The 24178-nt window shown below is 41.5% G+C and overlaps 1 protein-coding gene across 1 annotated transcript in view; it reads left to right on the top strand.

Annotated features, from left to right (window-relative positions):
* Nucleotides 1-3277: 3277 nt before the first annotated feature.
* PRRG1 (proline rich and Gla domain 1) overlaps nt 3278-24178 on the top strand; it is a 104200-nt gene continuing 83299 nt past the window's right edge. Inside the window, exon 1 of the mRNA XM_033202100.1 lies at nt 3278-3398. The gene's annotated coding sequence lies outside the window, so the exon portion shown is untranslated. The remainder of the gene's footprint in view (nt 3399-24178) is intronic.

The following is a 24178-nucleotide window of genomic DNA, read 5'->3' as shown; positions in this document are numbered from 1 at the left end:
GAGGCAGGAGAATGGCATGAACCCGAGAGGAGGAGCTTGCAGTGAGCTGAGATCCAGCCACTGCATTCCAGCCTGGGTGACAGAGCAAGACTCCGTCTCAAAAAAAAAAAAAAAAAAAAAAAAAAAAAAGGCTGCTAATCATTTGACCTTCAGATAGGGAGACTGTTTCGGATTATCTTAATGTGCCCAATATAATCAGAAAGGTCCTTACATGTGGAAGAGGTAGGCAGAAGTATCAGTGTGTCAGAGTAATATTATTGTTGGCTTTGAAAATGGAATAGAGCCGGGAATGAAGGAATGTGGGAAGTCTCTAGAATGTGGAAAAGGCAAGAAAAAAGATTCTCCCAAAAAGTTTCCATAAAGGAACTCAACTCTGCTAACACCTTGATTTTAGTCCAGTGTGACTCTTGTCAGACTTCCTCCAGGGCCATATGATAAATTTGTGTTGTTTTAAGCCATGAAGTTTGTGGTAATTTTTGTAGAGCAGCCACAGAAAACTAATACATAGACACCGTTAACCAGCTTTGTTAATACTTGAATATTTGGAGAGGCAGGGAGAGGGAGAGAAAGAGGGGTCAAAGATAATTCCAAGGCTGTATTCCTTAAATACAGATGTTCTATGGTGGACATTTTTTTTTTTTTGTCTGTCCAATGCCTGTCTCTTCTGAAAATGGCATCTCCCTCTTACTGTTTGTTTTCATTTAGGAATTTTTCTCTTTATTTTTTTTTCTTTAACCATGTGGTTATACTTGGGTCCCATTCTTGTGTCACATATGCATTTTCTTTTCAGGAGTGGTTATGGTACTCAATCCTACCCAATCAGATGCTTTAACTGTTGCTTTAAAAACTGGAAGTGAGAGAAGAGAGATACTTTCTGTCTGGTAGCAACTTGGTAGGTGTGAGCAACTTGTAAGAGGCTACGGTGCCAAACCAGCAGAACATGACTTTGAGATGTTCTGTTAGAATGACCCTGTCTGGATTGAGAGCCTGAGCTGGAATTTGAAGCATTCCTGTTGCTGGTTCCATTTAATCCTATGGCCAATCATAGAACTACCCTTTCACAACTTGGGTTACACAATAACTTCCTCTTTTTGCCCAATCTACTTCAATCTAGTTCTTGTCATTTCAACCAAAATATCCTGAAAAATTTAGACAAAAAAGAAAAAAATAATCAAGTGAAAAGTTAAAAAAAAGAAACAACACATATACACATCTATTAAGGATGCAAATCTTACTTTTATTAACCAGCATTTTTTTTTTTTTTTTTTTTTGAGACGGAGTCTCGCTCTGTCACCCAGGCTGGAGTGCAGTGGCCAGATCACGCCATTCTCCTGCCTCAGCCTTCCGAGTAGCTGGGACTACAGGCGCCCGCCACCTCGCCCGGCTAGTTTTTTGTAGTTTTTAGTAGAGACGGGGTTTCACCGTGTTAGCCAGGATGGTCTCGATCTCCTGACCTCGCGATCCGCCCGTCTCGGCCTCCCAAAGTGCTGGGATTACAGGCTTGAGCCACCGCGCCCGGCCCGTTTTTTGTTTTTTTTGTTTTTTGTTTTTTTTGTTTTTTTTTTTTTGAGACGGAGTCTCGCTCTGTCGCCCGGGCTGGAGTGCAGTGGCCGGATCTCAGCTCACTGCAAGCTCCGCTTCCCGGGTTCACGCCATTCTCCTGCCTCAGCCTCCCGAGTAGCTGGGACTACAGGCACCCGCCACCTCGCCCGGCTAGTTTTTTGTATTTGTTTTAGTAGAGACGGGGTTTCACCAGGTTAGCCAGGATGGTCTCGATCTCCTGACCTCGTGATCCGCCCACCTCGGCCTCCCAAAGTACTGGGATTACAGGCTTGAGCCACCGCGCCCGGCCCGTTTTTTGTTTTTTTAAGAACCTGTATGTGAAATATTTTACTAGTGAAATGAATAGGACAAAGTCCTGCTTCCAGGCACTTACAGATCTATTAATCGTGCAAAATTTGTGTCTACATTACCAATCTCCTTTTGGCAACAGATCTCTCTACATCCTCCCTAGGCTTATTTGACAAGTGCAAGATAGAAATGAGTTCTAGAAAATCTGATTTGTAAAATATATGAATGGAAGACAAGAAAGGTTAAATGGAAGAATTTCAGGATATTCATATCTTTAAGGGCAATTACCAAATTCTCCCATAAAATGTCCCCATCACAGTTAAAATACTTGCTGGGAGAGACTATTGGTGTGGTCCTGTGGCAATTCGTTTATTCTTAATAAGTCAAATGTTTCTTAATTCCATCACAATTAAAGTAAAAAGAAGGGGAAGTTAGTTTGGAATAAATCACTTCAGGCCCACAGCCCAGTTCACTTTGGATTCACTCAGGTGTGTGTTTATTTTAATAGCTGATCTGAAGGCATGTGAGATGCCACAGCTGAGCAGACTGTAAACAGAAAAGCATACAACTTAAAACCAAGCACGCATGCAGCATGGAATAATAATCAAGCTAGGCTCCTTATGATGCAAAATGCCAGAAAACCTCCAAGCATTAGGTCAAAGTTTACACAATAGCAAAAGCCTTTTATTCTGTTTCTTAGAGGGGCCTGTAGAATTCTAAGGTTCCAGTTCTAAGATAGCTCTAGTTTTACCTAAAAAACGAGGTCAAAGATGGGTTTCTTCCCAAGATATTTGGGTAAGTTTGTACAAGACTTTTTTTTTTTTTTTTTTTAAGAAAAAGCAGATAGTTGTCACCAAGAGTTGTCCGGAAACAGTGGCAAGGGAATTATTCCTCAAGGAAAGGGCAATTCTCTGAGCTTTAACAGTGGGCAGTGGTCGAATAGTCACCAACCACGATCTGGGCTCACACATAGCAAAGAGGTATATTAACTAGGATGCCCTACACAGGCGGTCTGTGGATGAGAAATCCTTATGCCCCTCACTTCACCAGGGCTGAAGAGTACGCGATGAGGAGAAACTAGTAGGAAAAGGAATAATGTGTGGTGAGGTATGTATGCGAAAGAGAAAAAGGCCGGCGGGGACTCGTGGTAGCTAGAAGGAGAGACGTGGCGGCCCGAGGGCTGACTACTTGGGCCCGCGCCGAGCCAGGCTTTCTCCATAGTGCGTGTGGGAGTGCACAGACGGGTCTCGACGGCTTTTCTGTATGTGTTATAAATAAACCCCAAGAGTGGAAAGCTCCAGCAGGATGCCCTGAGCGCTGGTTCTTCCCAGCAGAAGCGGTGGAGGATCCGCCCCTCGTTTCCCACCCTCCGCCCCAGCTCGTTCCCACCCCTTCTCTCCTAACCCCGCCCAGCCCAGCCCCCGCCTCTTCCCACCTCCCTTCCAGTCCGCTCGCGGTTCCTGGCTCCGGCTAGGCTCCGCAGAAATAGGAGCGCGCAGGCGCGACGTGCGGATCGCAGAACGCTGAGTAGCGGAGCCGGACCCGCTGTGAGTGTGGTGGCCGCGCTGGGTTCCTAGCTGGGGAAACGTGATCGGGGCGAAGCGCCCCAGGAAGGATTGGGGTGTGTGGGGGTGACTTCGGTTCTGCGAGGAGAAACCCGTCAGACGTGCGGTAGCGTTGGTAGCGACGCTGCCTGTGGGCGTCCGGCCAGGGCCGCGTGGGGAGCGGAGTGCGTGGTAGCGGGAGTGGGTGAGGGTGGGTATGACGAGAAAAATATTGAAGGAATGGGATTCAGAGGCTGGAAGTCCGCACACAGGCTGGGCAGGACCGCGAGGCTTGCAAACGGTGCTGGAGGGTGTCCCAGCTTCAAGTTCAGTCCCCTGCTTGGTGCCCCTGAGGGACGTCCCAGGCTCATCCCCTCCTCCAGCGCTGCTTTCTCTGGTGCGGAGTTGCTAGAAACATTCCCCGTCGGAGGGGAAAGGATTTGGAGGCGGTGGGCTGTCGGCCCGGGCTAGTCCCAAGGAGGGCGTGGCATTCGTGTGACTTTCCTTTACCCACCCCCGGGAATGTGTCCCTCTTCTGGTCCATTGTGCCCGTGGACATTTTAACAAAGGCTATGACTGTTTTGTAGGCAGTGACGGGTGACAGTGGGAGGGGGTGCGTGCGAGGTCGGTCGCGGTGCGGCCCTGGGGGACGGGAGAGCGCGGGGAGGGGGAGGCGGCGTGGGGGGAAGTGGGAGGAAGAGAAGAGTCTTCCTGCTTCAGCTTTTTCCTTCTTCCTGGTCCGCTGAATTTGATCATTGGTAGGAACAGCCCCAAGAGGGATATGACTGGAAATTAGTGTTTGCGCGTTTGGACTCTGGCTCCAGCCACTGGTTTTTGTGATTGTGCTGTGCATGTATTTTCTACGAGTCCCTTTAGGAGAAAAGCGAAGCTAATGGGATTTGAGAGGAAATAATTGAATGAAAGGATGAAGAGGTGGAGTAACAAAACTTAGAGCTTAATTATTTGTCTGTTGATGGTCATACTATAAAGCCAGACTTTGAAGGATGCGAAGGTGTCCAAGTCAGGGTAAGTGAAAAGTTGGTTAGGCTACTGTTGATTGTTTCAATCAAGAGTGGATTATTGGGCATGTGTGTGGATGTGGTGTCAAGGTCTTGGGCCGACTCACTTTAGAACCTTTGAAAATGATATTAAGGATACAAAACACTAGGGCAAATGTTATAATATTGGATAAAGTTCCATATGCTTTCATTTTCAAACTTAGGGACTTTTATGAAAGATAGTATATGTGTTCCCAAGCATAGATGTTGATATTTTTCATTTGTTTTAATACAACAAAATAAACTGAACTTCCTCCTCCTCCACCCCTTTCCCTTGATTGTAAATCCTGTTTTATAAATGTTTACTTTCTGAAGTATACTTAAAAACACAATTACCCCCCAACCCCTACCCCTGCACCAACCCCAGGCATGAGGTGAACAGGATTTCTTCTGGTTTTGTTAGGTTATTCTTTCTTTTTCTATTTTCCCAAATTTGGGGCAGGTGGGGGGCGGGGAATGTTAGGGATGCCTTTTCTCTTTTCTAGTGCCTGATGAACTCCTATTCATCCTTCTAGACTTAGCCTAATTCACTTCCCCCAAAATTTTGCCATCTACTCCAGAGTGAGTTAATCACACCTTTTTCTGTTAAATTTATATCACTTGCCTTTTTTCTCCATTGCTACTAGACCCGCAGTCTTCTATGTTACCCTTATACCTAGAGCTGCCTGGCATGTGGTAAGCACCTAATAAACTCACTTACAGATATATATTAATAAATGCTGTTAGAAAGGTAGTAATTCATAGGCTGGGCGCAGTGGCTCACTCCTGTAATCCCAGCACTTTGGGAGGCCGAGGCGGGCAGATCACCAGGCCAGGAGATCGAGACCATCCTGGCTAACACGGTGAAACCGCGTCTCTACTAAGAATACAAAAAAATTAGCCGGGCGTGGTGGTGGGCGTCTGTAGTCCCAGCTACTCGGGAGGCTGAGGCAGGAGAATGTGTGAACCCGGGAGGTGGAGCTTGCAGTGAGCCGAGATCGCGCCACTACACTCCAGCCTGGGCAACAGAAGGAGACTCCGTCTCAGAAAAACAAAGAAAAGAAAGATAGTAATTCATATTGCGTAAAGTTCATGGGATAATACAAGAAATTCAGAATTCTGAAATTGTATTTAATATTTGAGCAGCATTATTTGGAATATGGATAAGCACTGAGTGTGGAAATATGTTCTCATGTATTAGTCATAGTTTATCCTTCTAAAAAGAGGTGCAAAAACTCTACAGATAAAGGGAAAATAGGGATCAGAAAAAGGTGAAGTTTTTCAAAAGGCCAATTTCTGATACTAAAACTAGTGAAGTTAACTATTTGTAGAAAGACACAAATAGGTTGCTGCTGGAATTTAGGAAGTACTGCAAATGAATCAAGTTGCCAGATGGTATTCTCTGAAGGGTGATATAACTAAAAAAAGCTGTAACCTAACCAGTTGTATTATACTCCTTTTAAATCTTAAAGTATTTTCAGCCTTTGGCTAATGGGTCTCTTCATGTTACAGTTCCCTGATAGGCTTGGTCTAACCATTTCTGCCAACCTGCCTTTGATATCTCTCTTAACTCCGCCAGGATCACTGGCCTTCCAATTACCTCTGGCTCCTAACAGGAATTATCTTCCCCCTGCTTCTCACCTCCAGCCTTCTTCTCCTGAGTGGATTTATGTATTTGAGAAAATACCATGAGCAAATAATCACTTATAGTTTAAAAATAAGTCAGGATTGGCTACCTGCTTAGCCTAGCCTTCTGTGCATGCAAAGCAGACAGAGAACTATGACCATTAGTAACTCTTATTTTTCTTCATTTTTCCCTTAGTCATCTAAATGCAAAAGCACTTTTAAAAAATTTCACTTTTAAAAATAACATTAGTCATTGTTCCCAACATACTTCAAGTTAGTCCCTGTTTTATTTTTTATTTTTTATTTTTTTTGAGACGGAGTCTCGCTCTGTCGCCCAGGCTGGAGTGCAGTGGTGCAATCTCAGCTCACTGCAAGCTCCACCTCCCGGGTTCACGCCATTCTCCTGCCTCAGCCTCCTGAGTAGCTGGGACTACAGGCGCCCGCCACCACACCCGGCTAATTTTTTGTATTTTTAGTAGAGACGGGGTTTCACCGTGTTAGCTAGCCAGGATGGTCTCGATCTCCTGACCTTGTGATCCGCCCGCCTCGGCCTCCCAAAGTGCTGGGATTACAGGCGTCCCTGTTTTTTTGACTAAAACTCAAAACTTGGGGAGGAAGAGTAGCATCCATAAAACTTTTTTTAAAGTTCTGCATCATCTGTGGACCTACTGAATGAAAAAATATTTGAAACCAACCATTGTGATTATGCCTTCCTTCTTAAAACATTCCTCACTTAGACTTCCTCCTCATATTTCTGATTTTTTCCTCTAATTATTTGACCAGTTAACCTCAGTCACCTCCACAGTCTTCTTAGGGTTCTGTTCAAAACTCTTTTTCTCAGTGTATGCACAATAGTCAAGGGCATGGAAATTGGAGGAATTGAAAATTGGAGGCAAGACAAGAATTTAAACTCTTCTTTCTAAGCATTAGTTTCCTCACTTGTGAAAATGATAATTATAATACTTACCTGATAATTAAGATCAGGTATATAGTGATGTGATGCATAATTGCATTTTGGTCAACTATGGACAACATGCATGATGATGGTTCCCATAAGATTATAATGGAGCTGAAAAACCTGGTGTCTTTGTAGCCTTTGTAATGTCACAGTGCAGTGCATTACAGTATATAACACTTGATAATAATATTAAATAACTATGCTAATGGTTTATTTACTACACTATACTTTTTAATTATTATTTTAGAGTATACTCCTTCTACTTATATAAAGTTAACTGTAAAACAGCCTCAGACAGGTCCTTCAGGAAGGCAAGAAGAAGGCATTGTTATCATAGGGGATGATATCTCCACACATGTTATTGCCCCTGAAAACCTTCCAGTGGAACAAGATGTGAAAGTGGAAGAGTGATATTGATGATCCTAGACTGTGTAGGTCTAGGCTAATGTGTATGTTTGTGTCTTAGTTTTTAATAAAAATGTTTAAAAAGTTAAAAAAATTAAATAGATAAAAACTTATAGAATAAGGATATAAAGAAAATGTTTTTGTACAACTGTCCAGTGTATGTTTTAAGTTCAGTATTATTACAAAAGAGTCAAAAAGTTTAAAATATTAAAAAATTTATGTAGTAAAAAAGTTATAATAAGCTAAAGTTAATTTATTATTGAAGAAAGAATTACATTTTTTATATGTTTGGTGTAGCCTATGTGGAGAGTGTTTATAAAGACTACAGTAGTGTACAGTAAATGTCCTAGGCCTTCACATCCACTTACCACTCACACACTGACTTACCCAGAGCAGCTTTCAGTCCTGCAGGCTCTATTCATGGTAAGTGCCCTATACAGGTGTACCATTTTTTATCTTTTTTTTTTTTTTTTTTTTTTTTTTTTTTGAGACGGAGTCTCGCTCTGTCACCCGGGCTGGAGTGCAGTGGCCGGATCTCAGCTCACTGCAAACTCCGCCTCCGGGGTTTACGCCATTCTCCTGCCTCAGCCTCCCGAATAGCTGGGACTACAGGCGCCCGCTACCTCGCCCGGCTAGTTTTTTGTATTTTTTAGTAGAGACGGGGTTTCACCGTGTTAGCCAGGATGGTCTCGATCTCCTGACCTCGTGATCCGCCCGTCTCGGCCTCCCAAAGTGCTGGGATTACAGGCTTGAGCCACCGCGCCCGGCCCATTTTTTATCTTTTATACCTATTTTTACTGTACATTTTCTGTGTTTAGATACACAGACATCATTGTGTTACAATTGTCTCTTCAGTACAGTAACATGCTGTACAGGATTGTAGCCTAGGAATAATAATAGGGTATACCATATTGTCTAGGTATATAGTAAGCTATACCATCCAGGTATGTGTAAGTACACTCTGTGATGTTGATACAACGACGAAGTCACCTAAAGAGGCATTTCTCAGACCATATCCCAGTTGTTAAGTGATGCATGACTGTTAACAGCTTATAATGTGTAGCACATAGAAGTGCTCTAAACATGTTAGCTGTTGTTATTTATGTCTGCTGTTTCTTTTTTTTTTTTTTTTTTTGAGACGGAGTCTCGCTCTGTCGCCCAGGCTGGAGTGCTGTGGCTGGATCTCAGCTCACTGCAAGCTCCGCCTCCCGGGTTCACGCCATTCTCCTGCCTCAGCCTCCCGGGTAGCTGGGACTACAGGCGCCGCCACCTCGCCCGGCTAGTTTTTTGTAGCTTTTTTAAGTAGAGATGGGGTTTCACTGTGTTAGCCAGGATGGTCTCGATCTCCTGACCTCATGATCCGCCCGTCTCGGCCTCCCAAAGTGCTGGGATTACAGGCTTGAGCCACCGCGCCCGGCCTATGTCTGCTGTTTCTTGTGTGCTCCCATTATTTCAGTAGCAGTTAACTTCAGAATGTGGATGTATTGATATTTCCCACCCTGTTTGAGCTCCAGTTCTGTATTTGTAGATAACTCCCATGTATTTCCAACAGGTTGCTTAGCACAGTGGTTCTCAAACTTCAGCATATACAATAATCACAAGATGCATAGATTTCTGGACCCCGTACCCAAAGTTTCTGATGTCTAGCATAGAATCTAAGAATTTCCATTTCTAATAAGTTCATAAATGATGGCAATTCTACTGTCCCTGGGAAAACATTGAGTGGCATTTGTCTATATGGCATTCAGACAATTTGGTGGAGAGGAAGGGAGAGGAGACCAAAAGACCAAAAATGTATAAAAATTAAGAACAGAGTGCACTTGAAGCTGGTAGTGCTTTTTTTTGTTTGTTTGTTTAAATTGAGACAGAGTCTCGCTCTGTTGCCCAGGCTAGAGTGCAGTGGTGTGATCTCGGCTCACTGCAAACTCCGCCTCCCGGGTTCACGCCATTCTCCTGCCTCAGCCTCCTGAGTAGCTGGGACTACAGGTGCCCACCACCATGCCCAGCTAATTTTTTTTGTATTTTCAGTAGAGACGGGGTTTCACCGTATTAGTCAGGATGGTCTCGATCTCCTGACCTCGTGATCCGCCCGTCTTAGCCTCCCAAAGTGCTGGGATTACAGGCGTGAGTTACCACGCCCGGCCGGTAGTGCTTTTAAGACTGGAGTTTAGAGTGTCCTCTAAAATGTGGAGAGGATAGGACTGAGGAAGATGCTTGGATTTCATGACCATAAGGTTTTCTTTTGTTTTTGGTGTGTTTCAGGTGCAGATTGTTGGTTTAATTATACTTCTCAGTTAGTATTATATTATCATTATTATGACCAGGAGAACATATCACAGGTGTTTGAGGTAATGGTTTTTCTTTGTTTGTTTGTTTTTTGAGACAGGGCCTTTCTCATGCCCAGACCGGAGTGTAGTGGCACAAACACGGCTCACTGAAGCCTCAACCTCCTGGGCTCAAGCAATCCTCCCACCTCAGCTTCCTGAGTAGCTGAGACAACAAGTGTGTGCCACTATGCCCAGCTAATTTTTAAATTAAAAAATTTTTTTTGAGATGAGGTCTTACTATATTGCCCAGGCTGGTCTCAAACCTGGGCTCAAGTGATCTTACCACCTCAGCCTCCCAAAGTGGTGCGGTTACAGGCGTGAGCCACCATGCTCAGACATAGAGGTAATGGTTCTTAATCTGGTGTGTGCATCAGACTGTCATAGGGAGCTGTTTCAAACAATACACTTAAGTTTAGTGCCCCTCCCCACAGTATTGACTCATAAATCTGGATTTCAGGGTTTGGGATCTAGGCATGAAAAAATTCCCTGGTTAAGAGTCATCTCTTCAGCAATGGTGGGCAGAATATGGAAACACTGAAAATAAAAGTTTTATTGGTAAATTGTTGGTGAAAGGAGAATAGAAGAAAAAGACTGGAGTTTGAAGATTTTTAGAGTTCAATAAAATGGGAATATGTAAAAGAGAGGTGAAAAGCCTGCCGGAGTCAAGGAGTGATTGAATGTGTAATGTTATGAACATATAATTGATGGAATACAGTACTGGAGCAGGAGAGCAGGAGAGAATGGAATTAGTGGGTACCATAAAAAGAGAGGAGAAGGCCGGGCGCGGTGGCTCAAGCCTGTAATCCCAGCACTTTGGGAGGCCGAGACGGGCGGATCACAAGGTCAGGAGATCGAGACCATCCTGGCTAACATGGTGAAACCCCGTCTCTACTAAAAATACAAAAAATTAGCCGGGGGAGGTGGTGGCGCCTGTAGTCCCAGCTACTCGGGAGGCTGAGGCAGGAGAATGGCGTGAACCCGGGAGGCGGAGCTTGCAGTGAGCTGAGATCTGGCCACTGCACTCCAGCCTGGGTGACAGAGTGAGACTCCGTCTCAAAAAAAAAAAAAAAAAAGAGAGAGGAGAAAAGAGTGAAAAAAAGCAAATTTGAAGCTGGAAATGGGAGAAGCTGAAAGAACTCTCTTTAAGGAAGGTTTGTTTGCACACTACTGTTCTTCAGTGGAACGTAAGTAGTCTTGAACTCTTAAGTAAAATGGATTTTTTCAAGTTTAATAATGCTAGCAAATAAATCAATAATTTCAACTGTTCCAGTTACCACTAATGGCTACGAGTGTATTTTTCTTCAACTTAGCTCGAATAATTATTTTTTGAAATTAAGTCTAGACATGCTGTGTTGTAATGTTATTGCCCTAGCCCTTGCCGTAAGACTGCCATATCATATGTTTCATATGATTTTCATTCAGTTATTCAACAAGTATTTGTATGATTGTCAATGGCCATGCATTCTTCTAAACACTGAGGATACAGCAGTATATAAAACAGTTGTATTTTATTAGAAATTTCTGCCTTTGAGGCGCTTGCATCATATTTGAGGGAGGCAGATAATAAAGTAAATGAGTAAAATATAAGAAATGTGAGATATTAGGCCAGGCGCGGTGGCTCAAGTCTGTAATCCCAGCACTTTGGGAGGCCGAGATGGGCGGATCACGAGGTCAGGAGATCGAGACCATCCTGGCTAACACGGTGAAACCCCCTCTCTACTAAAAAATACAAAAAAACTAGCCGAGCAAGGTGGCGGGCACCTGTAGTCCCAGCTACTCGGGAGGCTGAGGCAGGAGAATGGCATAAACCCGGGAGGAGGAGCTTGCAGTGAGCTGGGATCCAGTCACTGCACTCCAGCCTGGGCTACCGAGCGGGACTCCGTCTCAAAAAAAAAAAAAAAAAAAAAGAAATATGAGATATATATAATTTTGTATACGTATATATGCATAAATATACATATATGTTAAGTGACATGGTGCTGCATTCTTTGGAGAAATACAAAACAGGGAAGGTGAATGGGGGGACCCATAGGTATTCATCTATAGGTGAATAGAGCATGTTGGAGGGAGGTAATCAGGGAAGACTTCACTGTCAGCAAGGACTTGTAGAAGATAAGAAAACCATTTATTTGGAGGAAGAGCTTCCTAAGCACAGGGAACAGCAATTGTAAAAGTCTGGAGGTGGGTTCTTTTTGAGACCTTTTAGCTAAAAACAGCAAAATAGTTTTTGCGGCTGGAGTAGCGTGAATGAGAAGGGGAGAATAATAAGGCATAGAGTCAGATAAGCAAGAAGGATTATGGGAATGGTGGGAAGATTACAAGAGGAGAAATTTCTGAGTGGGAAGATCAAGAACTACGTACTGGCCGTGTTGAGTTTGAGATGATTATTTGATACTCCAGGTAGAATTCATGGGATAGGTATGGGTAAACAGGAAACTCTAGGAATGAATCACAACATTTTAAGGGAAGAGAAGGGGTCATTCCTTTGCTTTGTTTTTAAATTTAAAAACTTTAGTTTTTAGTTTTGGCCGGGCGCGGTGGCTGAAGCCTATAATCCCAGCACTTTGGGAGGCCGAGACGGGCGGATGACGAGGTCAGGAGATCGAGACCATCCTGGCTAACCCAGTGAAACCCCGTCTCTACTAAAAAATACAAAAAATTAGCCGGGCGAGGTGGCGGGCGCTTGTAGTCCCAGCTACTCGGTAGGCTGAGGCAGGAGAATGGCGTAAACCCGGGAGGCGGAGCTTGCAGTGAGCTGAGATCCGGCCACTGCACTCCAGCCTGGGCGACAGAGTGAGACTCCGTCTCAAAAAAAACAAAAACAAAAACAAAAACAAAAAACAAACAAAAAAAAACTTTAGTTTTTAGAGCAGTGTTAGGTTCACGGAAAAATTACAAGGAAAGTACAGACAGTTCTCACATACCCCCTCCTCACATACACAACCTCCTGCACTATCAGGACATCCTGTACCACAGTGGTACATTTGTTGCAGTTCATGAACCTCCATTGACATATCATTATCACCTAAAGCTAATTGTTTATATTATGGCTCACTCTTGGTATTGTACATTTTATGGATTTGGACAAATGTATAACATATCCACTATTGTATTAATATTATGATATGATATAGTTTCACTACCCCCCAAATTCTCTGTGTTCTGCCTTTTCAACTACCCTTCCTTCCCGCCCCTGGAAGCCACTGATCCTTCTACTGTCTCCATAGTTTTTCCTTTTTTAAAATGTCATATAGTTGGAATTATAAAATATGCAGCCTTTTCATATTGGTTTCTTTCACCTAGTAATGTTCTTGTAAGCTTCCTCCATGTTTTTTCATGGTTTAATAGCTTATTTCTTTTTAGTGCTTAGTAATACTCCATTGGATGTACCACAGTTTATTCACTCACCTACTAAGAAATATCTTGGTTGCTTCCAAGTTGTAGTAATTATAAATAAAGCTATTATAAATATCTGTGTGCAGTATTTTATGTGGACATAGATTTTCAATTCATTTGAATACAAAGGAGCTCAATTGCTGGATCATATGGTGAGAATATAGTAGTCCCCCTCCCCATCCATGATTTCACTTTCTACATTTCCAGTTACCAAAGGTCAGCTATGGTCTGAAAATGTTAAATGGAAAATTCCAGAAATAAATGTCGTAAGTTTTAAATTTTGTGCCATTTTACATGATGAAATCTCGCACCAGCCTACCACATTCTGCCTAAGACATGAATCATCCCTTTATCCAGTGTATCCATGCCGTATATGCCTTTCGCCCATTAGTCACTAAGTAGCCATCTAGGTTGTCAGATCAAAAAAACAGCACATATAGGAGTTAGTACTATCCAAGATTTCAGGCATCCTATGGGGTCTTGGAATGTATTCCCCATGGTTAAAGGAGGACTATTTTATGTTTAGTTTTGCAAGAAATTGACAAAGTGTCTTCCAAAGTAACTTACCACTTTTAATCCCATCAGCAATGGAGAGTTTCTATTGCTCCACATCCTTGCCAGCATTTGGTGTTGTCAGTGTTCTGTATTCTGGCCATTTTAATAGATGTGTAGTGCCAGCTCATTGTTGTTTTAACTTGCAATTCCCTAATGACATACGATGTTGGGCTTTCCATATGTTTATTTGCCATCTGTATCCATCTGTATATCTTCTTTGGTGAGGTGTCCACATATTTAGTTCATTTTCAAATCAGGTTTTTTTTTTTTCTCATTGCTGAGTTTTAAGAGTTGTTGTGGCCGGGCGCGGTGGCTCAAGCCTGTAATCCCAGCACTTTGGGAGGCCGAGACGGGTGGATCACGAGGTCAGGAGATCGAGACCATCCTGGCTAACACAGTGAAACCCCGTCTCTACTAAAAATACAAAAAAACTAGCCGGCGAGGTGGCGGGCGCCTGTAGTCCCAGCTACTCGGGAGGCTGAGGCAGGAGAATGGCGTGAACCCGGGAGGCGGAGCTTGCAGTGAGCTGAGATCCGGCCACTGCACTCCAGTCCGGGCGACAGAGCGAGACTCCGCCTCAAAAAAAAAAAAAAAAAAAAAAAAAAAAAAGTTGTTGTATATTTTGGATAATAGTACTTTATATGTTATGTCTTCTGCAAATATTTTCTTACAGTCTGTGGCTTGACTTCTCCTATTCTTGACAGTGTATTTTACTGAGTAGAAGTTTATAATATTAAATCAAGCGTACCCATCCTTTCATGAATCACACTTTTGGTGTTATAACTAAAAACTCATTACCATATCAGAGGTCATGTAGATTTTTTCCTATGTTCTAGGAGTTTTATAGTTTTGTATTTTACATTTAGGCCTATGATCCATTTTGAGATTTTTATGAAGGATGTAAGGCCATATCTAGATTCATTTTTTTTTTGTATGTGGATGTCCAGTTGTTCCAGCATCATTTGTTGAAAAGTCTGTCTTCATTGTTTTGCCTTCGCTGCTTTGTCAAAGATCAGTTGACGATGTGGATATATCTGTCTATTCTGTTACATTTATCTGTTTGTCCATTCTTTGGCACTGTCTTTATTACTGTAGTTTAATAGTAATTATTGAAATTGGGTAGTGTCAGTCCACCAACTTTGTTGTTCTACAATATTGTCTTGGCTATTCTGTATCTGCTGCCTCTCCATATAAACTTTACAATCAGTTGTTTTTTAAAAAAATTCACAAAATCACTTGCTGGGATTTTGACTGGGGTTGCATTGAATTTGTAGATCAAGTTGGAAAGAGCTGATATCTTGAGACTAATGAGTCTTCCTATCCATGAACATGGGATATCTTTCCATTTATTTAGTCTTGATTTTTTTCACCAGAGTTTTGTGGTTTTCCCAATGGAGATCTTGCTCATCACTGATATATAGGAAAAGAATTGACTTTTATTTATTAACCTTGTATCCTGTAACCTTACTATTATCACTTATTAGTTCCAGGAGATTTTCTTTCTTTCTTTATTTATTTATTTATTTATTTATTATTATACTTTAAGTTCTAGGGTACATGTGCACAACGTGCAGGTTTGTTACATATGTATACATGTGCCATGTTGGTGTGCTGCACCCATTAACTCATCATTACATTAGGTATATCTCCTAATGCTATCCTTCCCTCCTCCACCCACCCACAACAGGCCACAGTGTGTGATGTTCCCCTTCCTGTGTCCAGGTGTTCTCATTGTTCAATTCCCACCTATGAGTGAGAACATGTGGTGTTTGGTTTTCTGTTCTTGTGATAGTTTGCTGAGGATGATGGTTTCCAGCTGCATCCATGTCCCTACAAAGGACATGAAATCATCCTTTTTTATGCCTGCATAGTATTCCATGGTGTATACGTGCCATATTTTCTTACTCCAGTCTGTCATTGATGGACATTTGGGTTGGCTCTAAGTCTTTGCTATTGTGAATAGTGCCGCAGTAAACATATGTGTGCACGTGTTTTTATAGCAGCATGATTTACACATGAGAGTATATGTGTTCAGTAGACTCTGTATGTGTATGTATGGAGAGTGTATGTATACCCAGTAATGGGATGGCTGGGTCAAATGGTATTTCTAGTTCTAGATCCTTGAGGAATCGCCATGCTGTCTTCCACAACAGTTGAACTAGTTTACAGTCCCACCCACAGTGTAAAACTGTTCCTATTTCTCCACATCCTCTCCAGCACCTGTTGTTACCTGACTTTTTAATGATTGCTATTCTAACTGCTGTGAGATGATATCTCATTGTGGTTTTGATTTGCATTTCTCTGATGGCGAGTGATGATGAGCATTTTTTCATGTGTCTGTTGGCTGCATAAATGTCTTCTTTTGAGAAGTGTCTGTTCATATCCTTTGCCCACTTTTTGATGGGGTTGTTTGATTTTTTTTCTTGTAAATTTCTTTGAGTTCTTTGTAGGTTCTGGATATTAGCCCTTTGTAGATGAGTAGATGGCAAAATTTTTCTCCCATTCTGTAGGTTGCCTGTTCATTCTGATGGTAGTTTCTTTTGCTGTGCAGAAGCTCTTTAGTTTAATTAGATCCCATTTGTCAATTTTTACTTTTGTTGCCATTGCTTTTGATGTTTTAGACATGAAGTCCTTGCCCATGCCTGTGTCCTGAATGATATTGCCTAGGTTTTCTTCTAGGGTTTTTATGGTTTTAGGTCTAACATTTAAGTCTCTAATCCATCTTGAATTAATTTTTGTTTAAGATGTAAGGAAGGGATCCAGTTTCAGCTTTCTACATATGGCTAGCCAGTTTTCCCAACACCATTTATTAAATAGGGAATCCTTTCCCCATTTCTTGTTTTTGTCAGGTTTGTCAAAGATCAGATGGTTGTAGATGTGTGATATTATTTCTGAGGGCTCTGTTCTGTTCCATTGGTCTATATCTCTGTTTTGGTACCAGTATCATGCTGTGTTGGTTACTGTAGCCTTGTAGTATAGTTTGAAGTGAGGTAGCGTGATGCCTCCAGCTTTGTACTTTTTGCTTAGGATTGTCTTGGCAATGCAGGCTCTTTTTTGGTTTCATATGAACTTTAAAGTAGTTTTTTCCAATTCTGTGAAGAAAGTCATTGGTAGCTTAATGAGGATGGCATTGAATCTACAAATTCCTTGGGCAGTATGGCCATTTTCATGATATTGATTCTTCCTATCCATGAGCATGGTATGTTCTTCCATTTGTTGTGTCCTCTTTTATTTCGTTGAGCAGTGGTTTGCAGTTTTCCTTGAAGAGGTCCTTCACATCCCTTGTAAAGTTGGATTCCTAGGTATTTTATTCTATTTGAAGCAATTGTGAATGGGAGTTCCCTCATGATTTGGCTCTGTTTGTCTGTTACTGGTGTATAAGAATGCTTGTGATTTCTGCACATTGATTTTATATCCTGAGACTTTGCTGAAATTGTTTATCAGCTTAAGGAGATTTTGGGCTGAGACGATGGGGTTTTCTAAATATACAATCATGTCATCTGCAAACAGGGACAATTTGACTTCTTCTTTCCTAATTGAATACCCTTTATTTCTTTCTCCTGCCTGATTGCCCTAGCCAGAACTTCCAACACTATGTTGAATAGGAGTGGTGAGAGAGGTCATCCCTGTCTTGTGCCAGTTTTCAAAGGGAATGCTTCCAGCTTTTGCCCATTCAGTATGATATTGGCTGTGGCTTTGTCATAAAGAGCTCTTATTCTTTTGAGATAAGTTCCATCAATACCAAATTTATTTAGAGTTTTTAGCATGAAGGGCTGTTGAATTTTTTCAGAGGCCTTTTCTGCATCTATTGAGATAATCATGTGGTTTTTGTCTTTGGTTCTGTTTATATGCTGAATTCTGTTTATTGGTTTGCATATGTTGAACCAGCCTTGCATCCCAGGGATGAAGCCCACTTGATCATGGTGGATAAACTTTTTGATGTGCTGCTGGATTCAGTTGCCAGTATTTTATTGAGGATTTTTGCATCGATGTTCATCAGGGATATGGTCTAAAGTTCTCTTTTTTTGTTGTATCTCTGTCAGGCTTTGGTATCAGGATGATGTTGGCCTCATAAAATGAGTTAGGGAGGATTCCCTCTTTTCTGTTGATTGGAATAGTTTCAGAAGGAATGGTGCCAGCTCCTCCTTGTACCTCTGGTAGAATTCGGCTGTGAATCCATCTGGTCCTGGTCTTTTTTTGGTGGTAGACTATTAATTATTGCCTCAATTTCAGAGCCTGTTATTGGTTTATTCAGGGATTCAACTTCTTCCTGGTTTAATCTTGGGAGAGTGTATGTGTCCAGGAATTTATCCATTTCTTCTAGGTTTTCTAGTTGATTTGTGTAGAGGCGTTTATAGTATTCTCTGATGGTAGTTTGTATTTCTCTGTGGTCGGTGGTGGTATCCCCTTTATCATTTTTTATTGCTTCTATTTGATTCTTCTCTCTTTTCTTATTAGTCTTGCTAGTGGTCTATCAGTTTTGTTGATCTTTTCTAAAAACCAGCTCCTGGATTCATTGATTTTTTTAAAAGGGCTTTTTGTGTCTCTATCTCCTTTAGTTCTCCTCTGATCTTAGTTATTTCTTGCCTTCTGCTAGCTTTTGAATGTGTTTGCTCTTGTTTCTCTAGTTCTTTTAATTGTGATGTTAGGGTGTCAATTTTAGATCTTTCCTGCTTTCTCTTGTGGGCATTTAGTACTATAAATTTCCCTCTACGCACTGCTTTAAATGTGTCCCAGAGATTCTAGTATGTTGTATCTTTGTTCTCATTGGTTTCAAAGAACATCTTTATTTCTGCCTTCATTTCATTATGTACCCAGTAGTCATTCAGGAGCAGGTTGTTCAGTTTCCATGTAGTTGAGCGGTTTTGATTGAATTTCTTAATTCTGAATTCTAGTTTGATTGCACTGTGATCTGAGAGACAGTTTGTTACAATTTCTGTTCTTTTACATTTGCTGAGGATTGCTTTACTTCCAACTATGTGGTCAATTTTGGAATAAGTGCGATGTGGTGCTGAGAAGAATGTATATTCTGTTGATTTGGGGTGGAGAGTTCTGTAGATATCTATTTGGTCCGCTTGGGGCAGCCTGAGTTCAATTCCTGGATATCGTTGTTAACTTTCTGTCTCATTAATCTGTCTAATGTTGACAGTGGGGTATTAAAGTCTCCCATTATTACTGTGTAGGAGTCTAAGTCTGTTTGTAAGTCTCTAAGTATGATTTTGAAAAGGAGTGGTGAGAAGGGACATCCTTGCCTTTTTTCTGAGCTTAGAGGGAATGTTTCAAGTCTTACACCATAAGTATGATGTCAACTGTAGTGTTTTTATAGATGCCCTTTTCCATTTGAGTGTGTTCCCATCTATTCCTAGTTTGCTGAGATTTTTTTTTTTTAATTCATGAATCAGTTTTGGATTTTGTTAAGTGCTTTTTCTGCATATATGGATATTATTGTGTATATTTTCCCTTTAGGCCTGTTGATGTTCTGGAGTACATTAATTGGTTTTTGAATATTGAACCACCCTTGCATACTTGTCATATATCTCACTTGATCATAGTGTATAGTTTTTTTGTATGTGGTTGGTGGATACAATTGATAATATTTTGCTGAGGATTTTTCAATCTGTGTTTATGGTAGATATTGGTCTGTAGTTTTCTTTTCTAGTAAGTCTTTGTCTGGTTTTGGTTTTAGGGTAATTCTTTTTTTTTTTTTTTGAGACGGAGTCTCACTCTGTCGCCCAGGCTGGAGTGTAGTGGCCGGATCTCAGCTCACTGCAAGCTCCGCCTCCCGGGTTTATGCCATTCTCCTGCCTCAGCCTCCCGAGTAGCTGGGACTACAGGCGCCCGCCACCTCGCCCGGCTAGTTTTTGTATTTTTAGTAGAGAGGGGGTTTCACCGTGTTAGCCAGGATGGTCTCGATCTCCTGACCTCGTGATCCGCCCGTCTCGGCCTCCCAAAGTGCTGGGATTACAAGCTTGAGCCACCGCGCCCGGCGGTTTTAGGGTAATTCTGACCTCATAGTATTGCCTTGGCTTCTAAATTCTGGAGAGATTGTAGAGAACTGGTATAGTTTCTTCCTTAAATGTTTGGTAGAATTCAGCGGTACACCCATCTGGGTGTGGTGCTTTCTGTTTTGCAGGTTATTATTGTTTCAATTTCTTTAATAAATATAGTCCTTTTCACATTGTCTATTTCTTTTTTTTTTTTTTTTTGAGGCGGAGTCTCGCTCTGTCGCCCAGGCTGGAGTGCAGTGGCCGGATCTCAGCTCACTGCAAGCTCCGCCTCCCGGGTTCCCGCCATTCTCCTGACTCAGCCTCCCGAGTAGCTGGGACTACAGGCGCCTGCCACCTCGCCCGGCTAGTTTTTTGTATTTTTAGTAGAGACGGGGTTTCACCGTGTTAGCCAGGATGGTCTCGATCTCCTGACCTCGTGATCCGCCCGTCTCGGCCTCCCAAAGTGCTGGGATTACAGGCTTGAGCCACCGCGCCCGGCCACATTGTCTATTTCTTTTGTGAGTTTTGTCACATTGTATCTTTCAAGGAATTGGTCCATTTCATCTAGCTTATCAAATTTGTGGGGATAAAATTGTTAATAATATTCCTTTATTATCCTTTTAATGTCCATGGGGTCTGTAGTGATGTCCTTTCTTTTATTTCTGATAATAATTTGTATCCCCGCTCTTTTTTTTCTTAATTACCCTGGCAAGAAGTTTTTTGAATTCATTCATCTTTTCAAAAAACCAGCCTTTGGTTTCATTTATTTTTCCCTATTGATTTTCGGTTTTCAGTTTCACTGATTTCTGCTTTAATTGTATTATTTCTTTTCTCCTATTTACTTCAGGTTTAAGTTGCTCTTCTTTTTCTAATTTCCTAGGATGGAAACTTAGATGATTGATTTCAGATCTTTCTTTTTTTTCTAATGTGTGCATTCAAGCTATAAATTTCCCTCTAAGCACTACTTTTGCTGCATCCCACAAATTGTGACAAGTTGTATTTTAATTTTCACTTAGTTCAACATATGTTTTTAATTCCTCTTGGGATTTCTTTTTTTTTTTTTTTTTTTTTTTGAGACGGAGTCTTGCTCTGTCGCCCGGACTGGAGTGCAGTGGCCGGATCTCAGCTCACTGCAAGCTCCGCCTCCCGGGTTTACGCCATTCTCCTGCCTCAGCCTCCGGAGTAGCTGGGACTACAGGCGCCCGCCACCTCGCCCGGCTAGTTTTTTGTATTTTTAGTAGAGACGGGGTTTCACCGTGTTAGCCAGGATGGTCTCGATCTCCTGACCTCGTGATCCGCCCGTCTCGGCCTCCAAAGTGCTGGGATTACAGGCTTGAGCCACCGCGCCCGGCCTCCTCTTGGGATTTCTTCTTCAATAATCCATGTGTTATTTAAAGGTATGTAGTTTAATCTCTACATATGTGGAGGAATTCCAGCTATCCTTCTGTTACTGTTTTCTAGTTTAATTCCACTATAGTCTGAGAGCTGACATTGCATGATTTCTATTCTTTTAAATTTGTTAAGATATGTCTTATGTCCCAGAATGTGATCTGTCTTGGTGAATATTCCATGTGAGCTTGAGAAAAATGTGCAATGTCTGTTGTTGGATGAAGTAGTTTATATATGTCAGTAATATCCACTTAATTGATGGTACTATCGAAGCTGTTGAGTTCAGCCGTTTCCTTACTGATTGTCTTCAAATAACACTATACCCCTTCATGGGTACAACCTGTTTGTATTGCAACACCTTTCCTACAATGGCAAAGTGATTTGGTTATGCTGAAAACCTGAGGGACCATAGAAATAATGTTATCATTGCAAGTTGCCTTTTGAATCTCCTAAGAAAATAACTGTATGTCAAACCTTAGTTCAGCATGTACTGAACACCTTTGGCATGTAAGGGGTGTGTGTGCTAGCTTTACCTTTTGTAAATTAGCGACATAATTACTTCTCAAGATGTCATTGGGAATAATGAAATGAGAATCAAAGTGCCACAGGGTTGGGGTAGTCATAGCTCTTAAAAATGGTCAAAGCCAGGTGCAGTGGCTCACGCCTATAATCCCAACACTTTGGGAGGCCAAGGTAGGCAGATCACGAGGTCAGGAGATTGAGACCATCCTGGCTAACACAGTGAAACCCTGTCTCTACTAAAAATACAAAACATTAGCTGGGCGTGGTGGTGGGTGACTGTAGTCCCAGCTACTGAGGAGGCTGAGGCAGGATAATGGCGTGAACCCGTGAGACAGAGCTTGCAGTCAGCCAAGATTGCGCCACTGCACTCCAGCCTGGGCGACAGAGCGAGACTCCGTCTCAAAAAAAAAAAAAAAAAAAAAAGCTCAATAATTGCTTTGCTTTCTCCATTATTGTGTGGTAATAATTGGTATAGTTATTTTCAACCTCATTTAAATATCGATGATGAATTTTTTTTTTTTTTTTTTTTTGAGACGGAGTCTCGCTCTAGCCCGGGCTGGAGTGCAGTGGCCAGATCTCAGCTCACTGCAAGCTCCGCCTCCCGGGTTCACGCCATTCTCCTGCCTCAGCCTCTGGAGTAGCTGGGACTACAGGCGCCCGCCACCTCGCCCAGCTATTTTTTGTATTTTTAGTAGAGACGGGGTTTCACCGTGTTAGCCAGGATGGTCTCGATCTCCTGACCTTGTGATCCGCCCGTCTCGGCCTCCCAAAGTGCTGGGATTACAGGCTTGAGCCACCGCGCCCGGCCTCGATGATGAATTTTTGATAGCAGTTGTTATCTTCTTGAAAGGCTTGGCAATTAAATGCACTAGAATTGAAATAACAATTTCACAATTTGAACTTTTAGGTACATTTTTTCAGTGCCTCAGAATTCGTAACGTATGATGTCTTTGGGAGAATGTGTTATATTTTAATCTTTGAATTTGAGTAAGTTGTCTGTGGTCTATTTCTTCCCCTCTTTCAAAATTGTGTCTGCGATGTGTGTTGTTTTCTGGAGTCCTAGTTAACCAAACACCTCCTTTTTCAGTGACAAAGCCTTGTTATTGAAAGCACTTTATGTTCAGTGACTCTCATCCAATCTGTCTCCAGTGTGCTTGTTCTTTGTGGTTTGGTTTCTAATATTATGCATTCCAATTTTGTAAAAAAAATCTATATGAGTAACTTTCCACAGTAATCCTCTCTGACATGTTTGCTTCAGGGAAAAAGCAGGAAAAGTCAGAAACATAAGCCTAGTTTTAAAATTTGCTGTCACTGCAAAAAAGTGAATAGAATATATTCCAAATTTCTTTTTCTGTATTAGTATTACCTGTGGGACCAGAATAATTATTTTGGCAAGGATATATTTAATTTCCTATATAATTTTGTCCTGCTTCAGTATCTTAGTCATTTTTCCTTTGATTTGTCAAAAAAATTACAGAAATAAAAAAGAAATTTAATTATTTAGGTTTATAAACTGTCTAAAAATACAAATATTTTTGTTGCATTAAATATGACTATAGTATAAAATAAATACATGTGTTCTTTGAATTTTAAACTTCCTTTAACTTATAATGCAAATAGTATATATTAACATGTACTTTTTAATGTATTTCATTCTCTAAACTATGAATGTTAACACGGTTTATATACTTGACCTTTGCAAAGTTTTGAATAGTCCACTCCTACTGCTGTTGTCCTAGCATTATTTCCTTCCTAATATGGTAGTCATTTTTTTTAACTTTTCTCCCCAGTCATTTCTTGCCTGTCCTTAACGCAAGTCTGCCCATCCACAGATATTGAAAGCTTCCGACCTTCAGGAACCACCCTTCACATTACTCCTAGAAAGCCCCATCTAACCCTACAGATCAAACTGTTCACTTTCAAAGTTTGTTTGTACCTAACCTTTCTTCTATTTTTTTCTGTTTGCATTCCTCATTTGCATTTCAGTTCTTCACCTTTTAACTGAGGCTAGTTCTCTACCAGAATCTCAGCCCCATTTAACCAGGGGTCAGAGCATCCATATTGTCTTTGTCTACTTGGTTTCTGGTTGGTTCCCACTACCAGGAATCAGGATGCTGAATATCCCTAGAATCCTTGCCATTGGAGTGGGTAGACTCTAGTTTACTTCGACTGGGACTGTCAAGAGGGAAAGGATGTTTGAGTCCTCAGCAGACTGGGAGGGGGCCTGGAGCAAATCCTGTGTTAAAATGGGATTTTGTTTTTTCCTCTGGGACCCAAACCCACTCTTGACAGTTCTGTTCTTCACATGAAAGTATAGTGATTGTTCATTATTCAGAAGATTGCCCAAATTATTTTTTCCTCTGATCTGTTGAGCAATTCCTGGCCATATAGATTATCTTCCTTAGTAATAATTTGAATGATAATAATAATAACCATTCTGTGGTGCACCAGATATTTTATTTTTATTATTTTTATTACCCTGTAAGATATATGGCTTTTATCTCCACTTTCTAGTAAGTACATTGCAGTTCAAAGAGTTTAAGTGCCCAAGCTCACTTTGGAGGTATATAGTAGAACTGAA

The sequence above is a fragment of the Trachypithecus francoisi genome, unplaced genomic scaffold (genome assembly GCF_009764315.1).
Source record: "Trachypithecus francoisi isolate TF-2019V2 unplaced genomic scaffold, Tfra_2.0 Lachesis_group6, whole genome shotgun sequence".
Lineage (NCBI taxonomy): Eukaryota > Metazoa > Chordata > Mammalia > Primates > Cercopithecidae > Trachypithecus > Trachypithecus francoisi.
The sequence above is the reverse complement of the archived record's forward strand: the minus strand, read 5'-3'. Positions and strand labels throughout refer to the sequence as shown.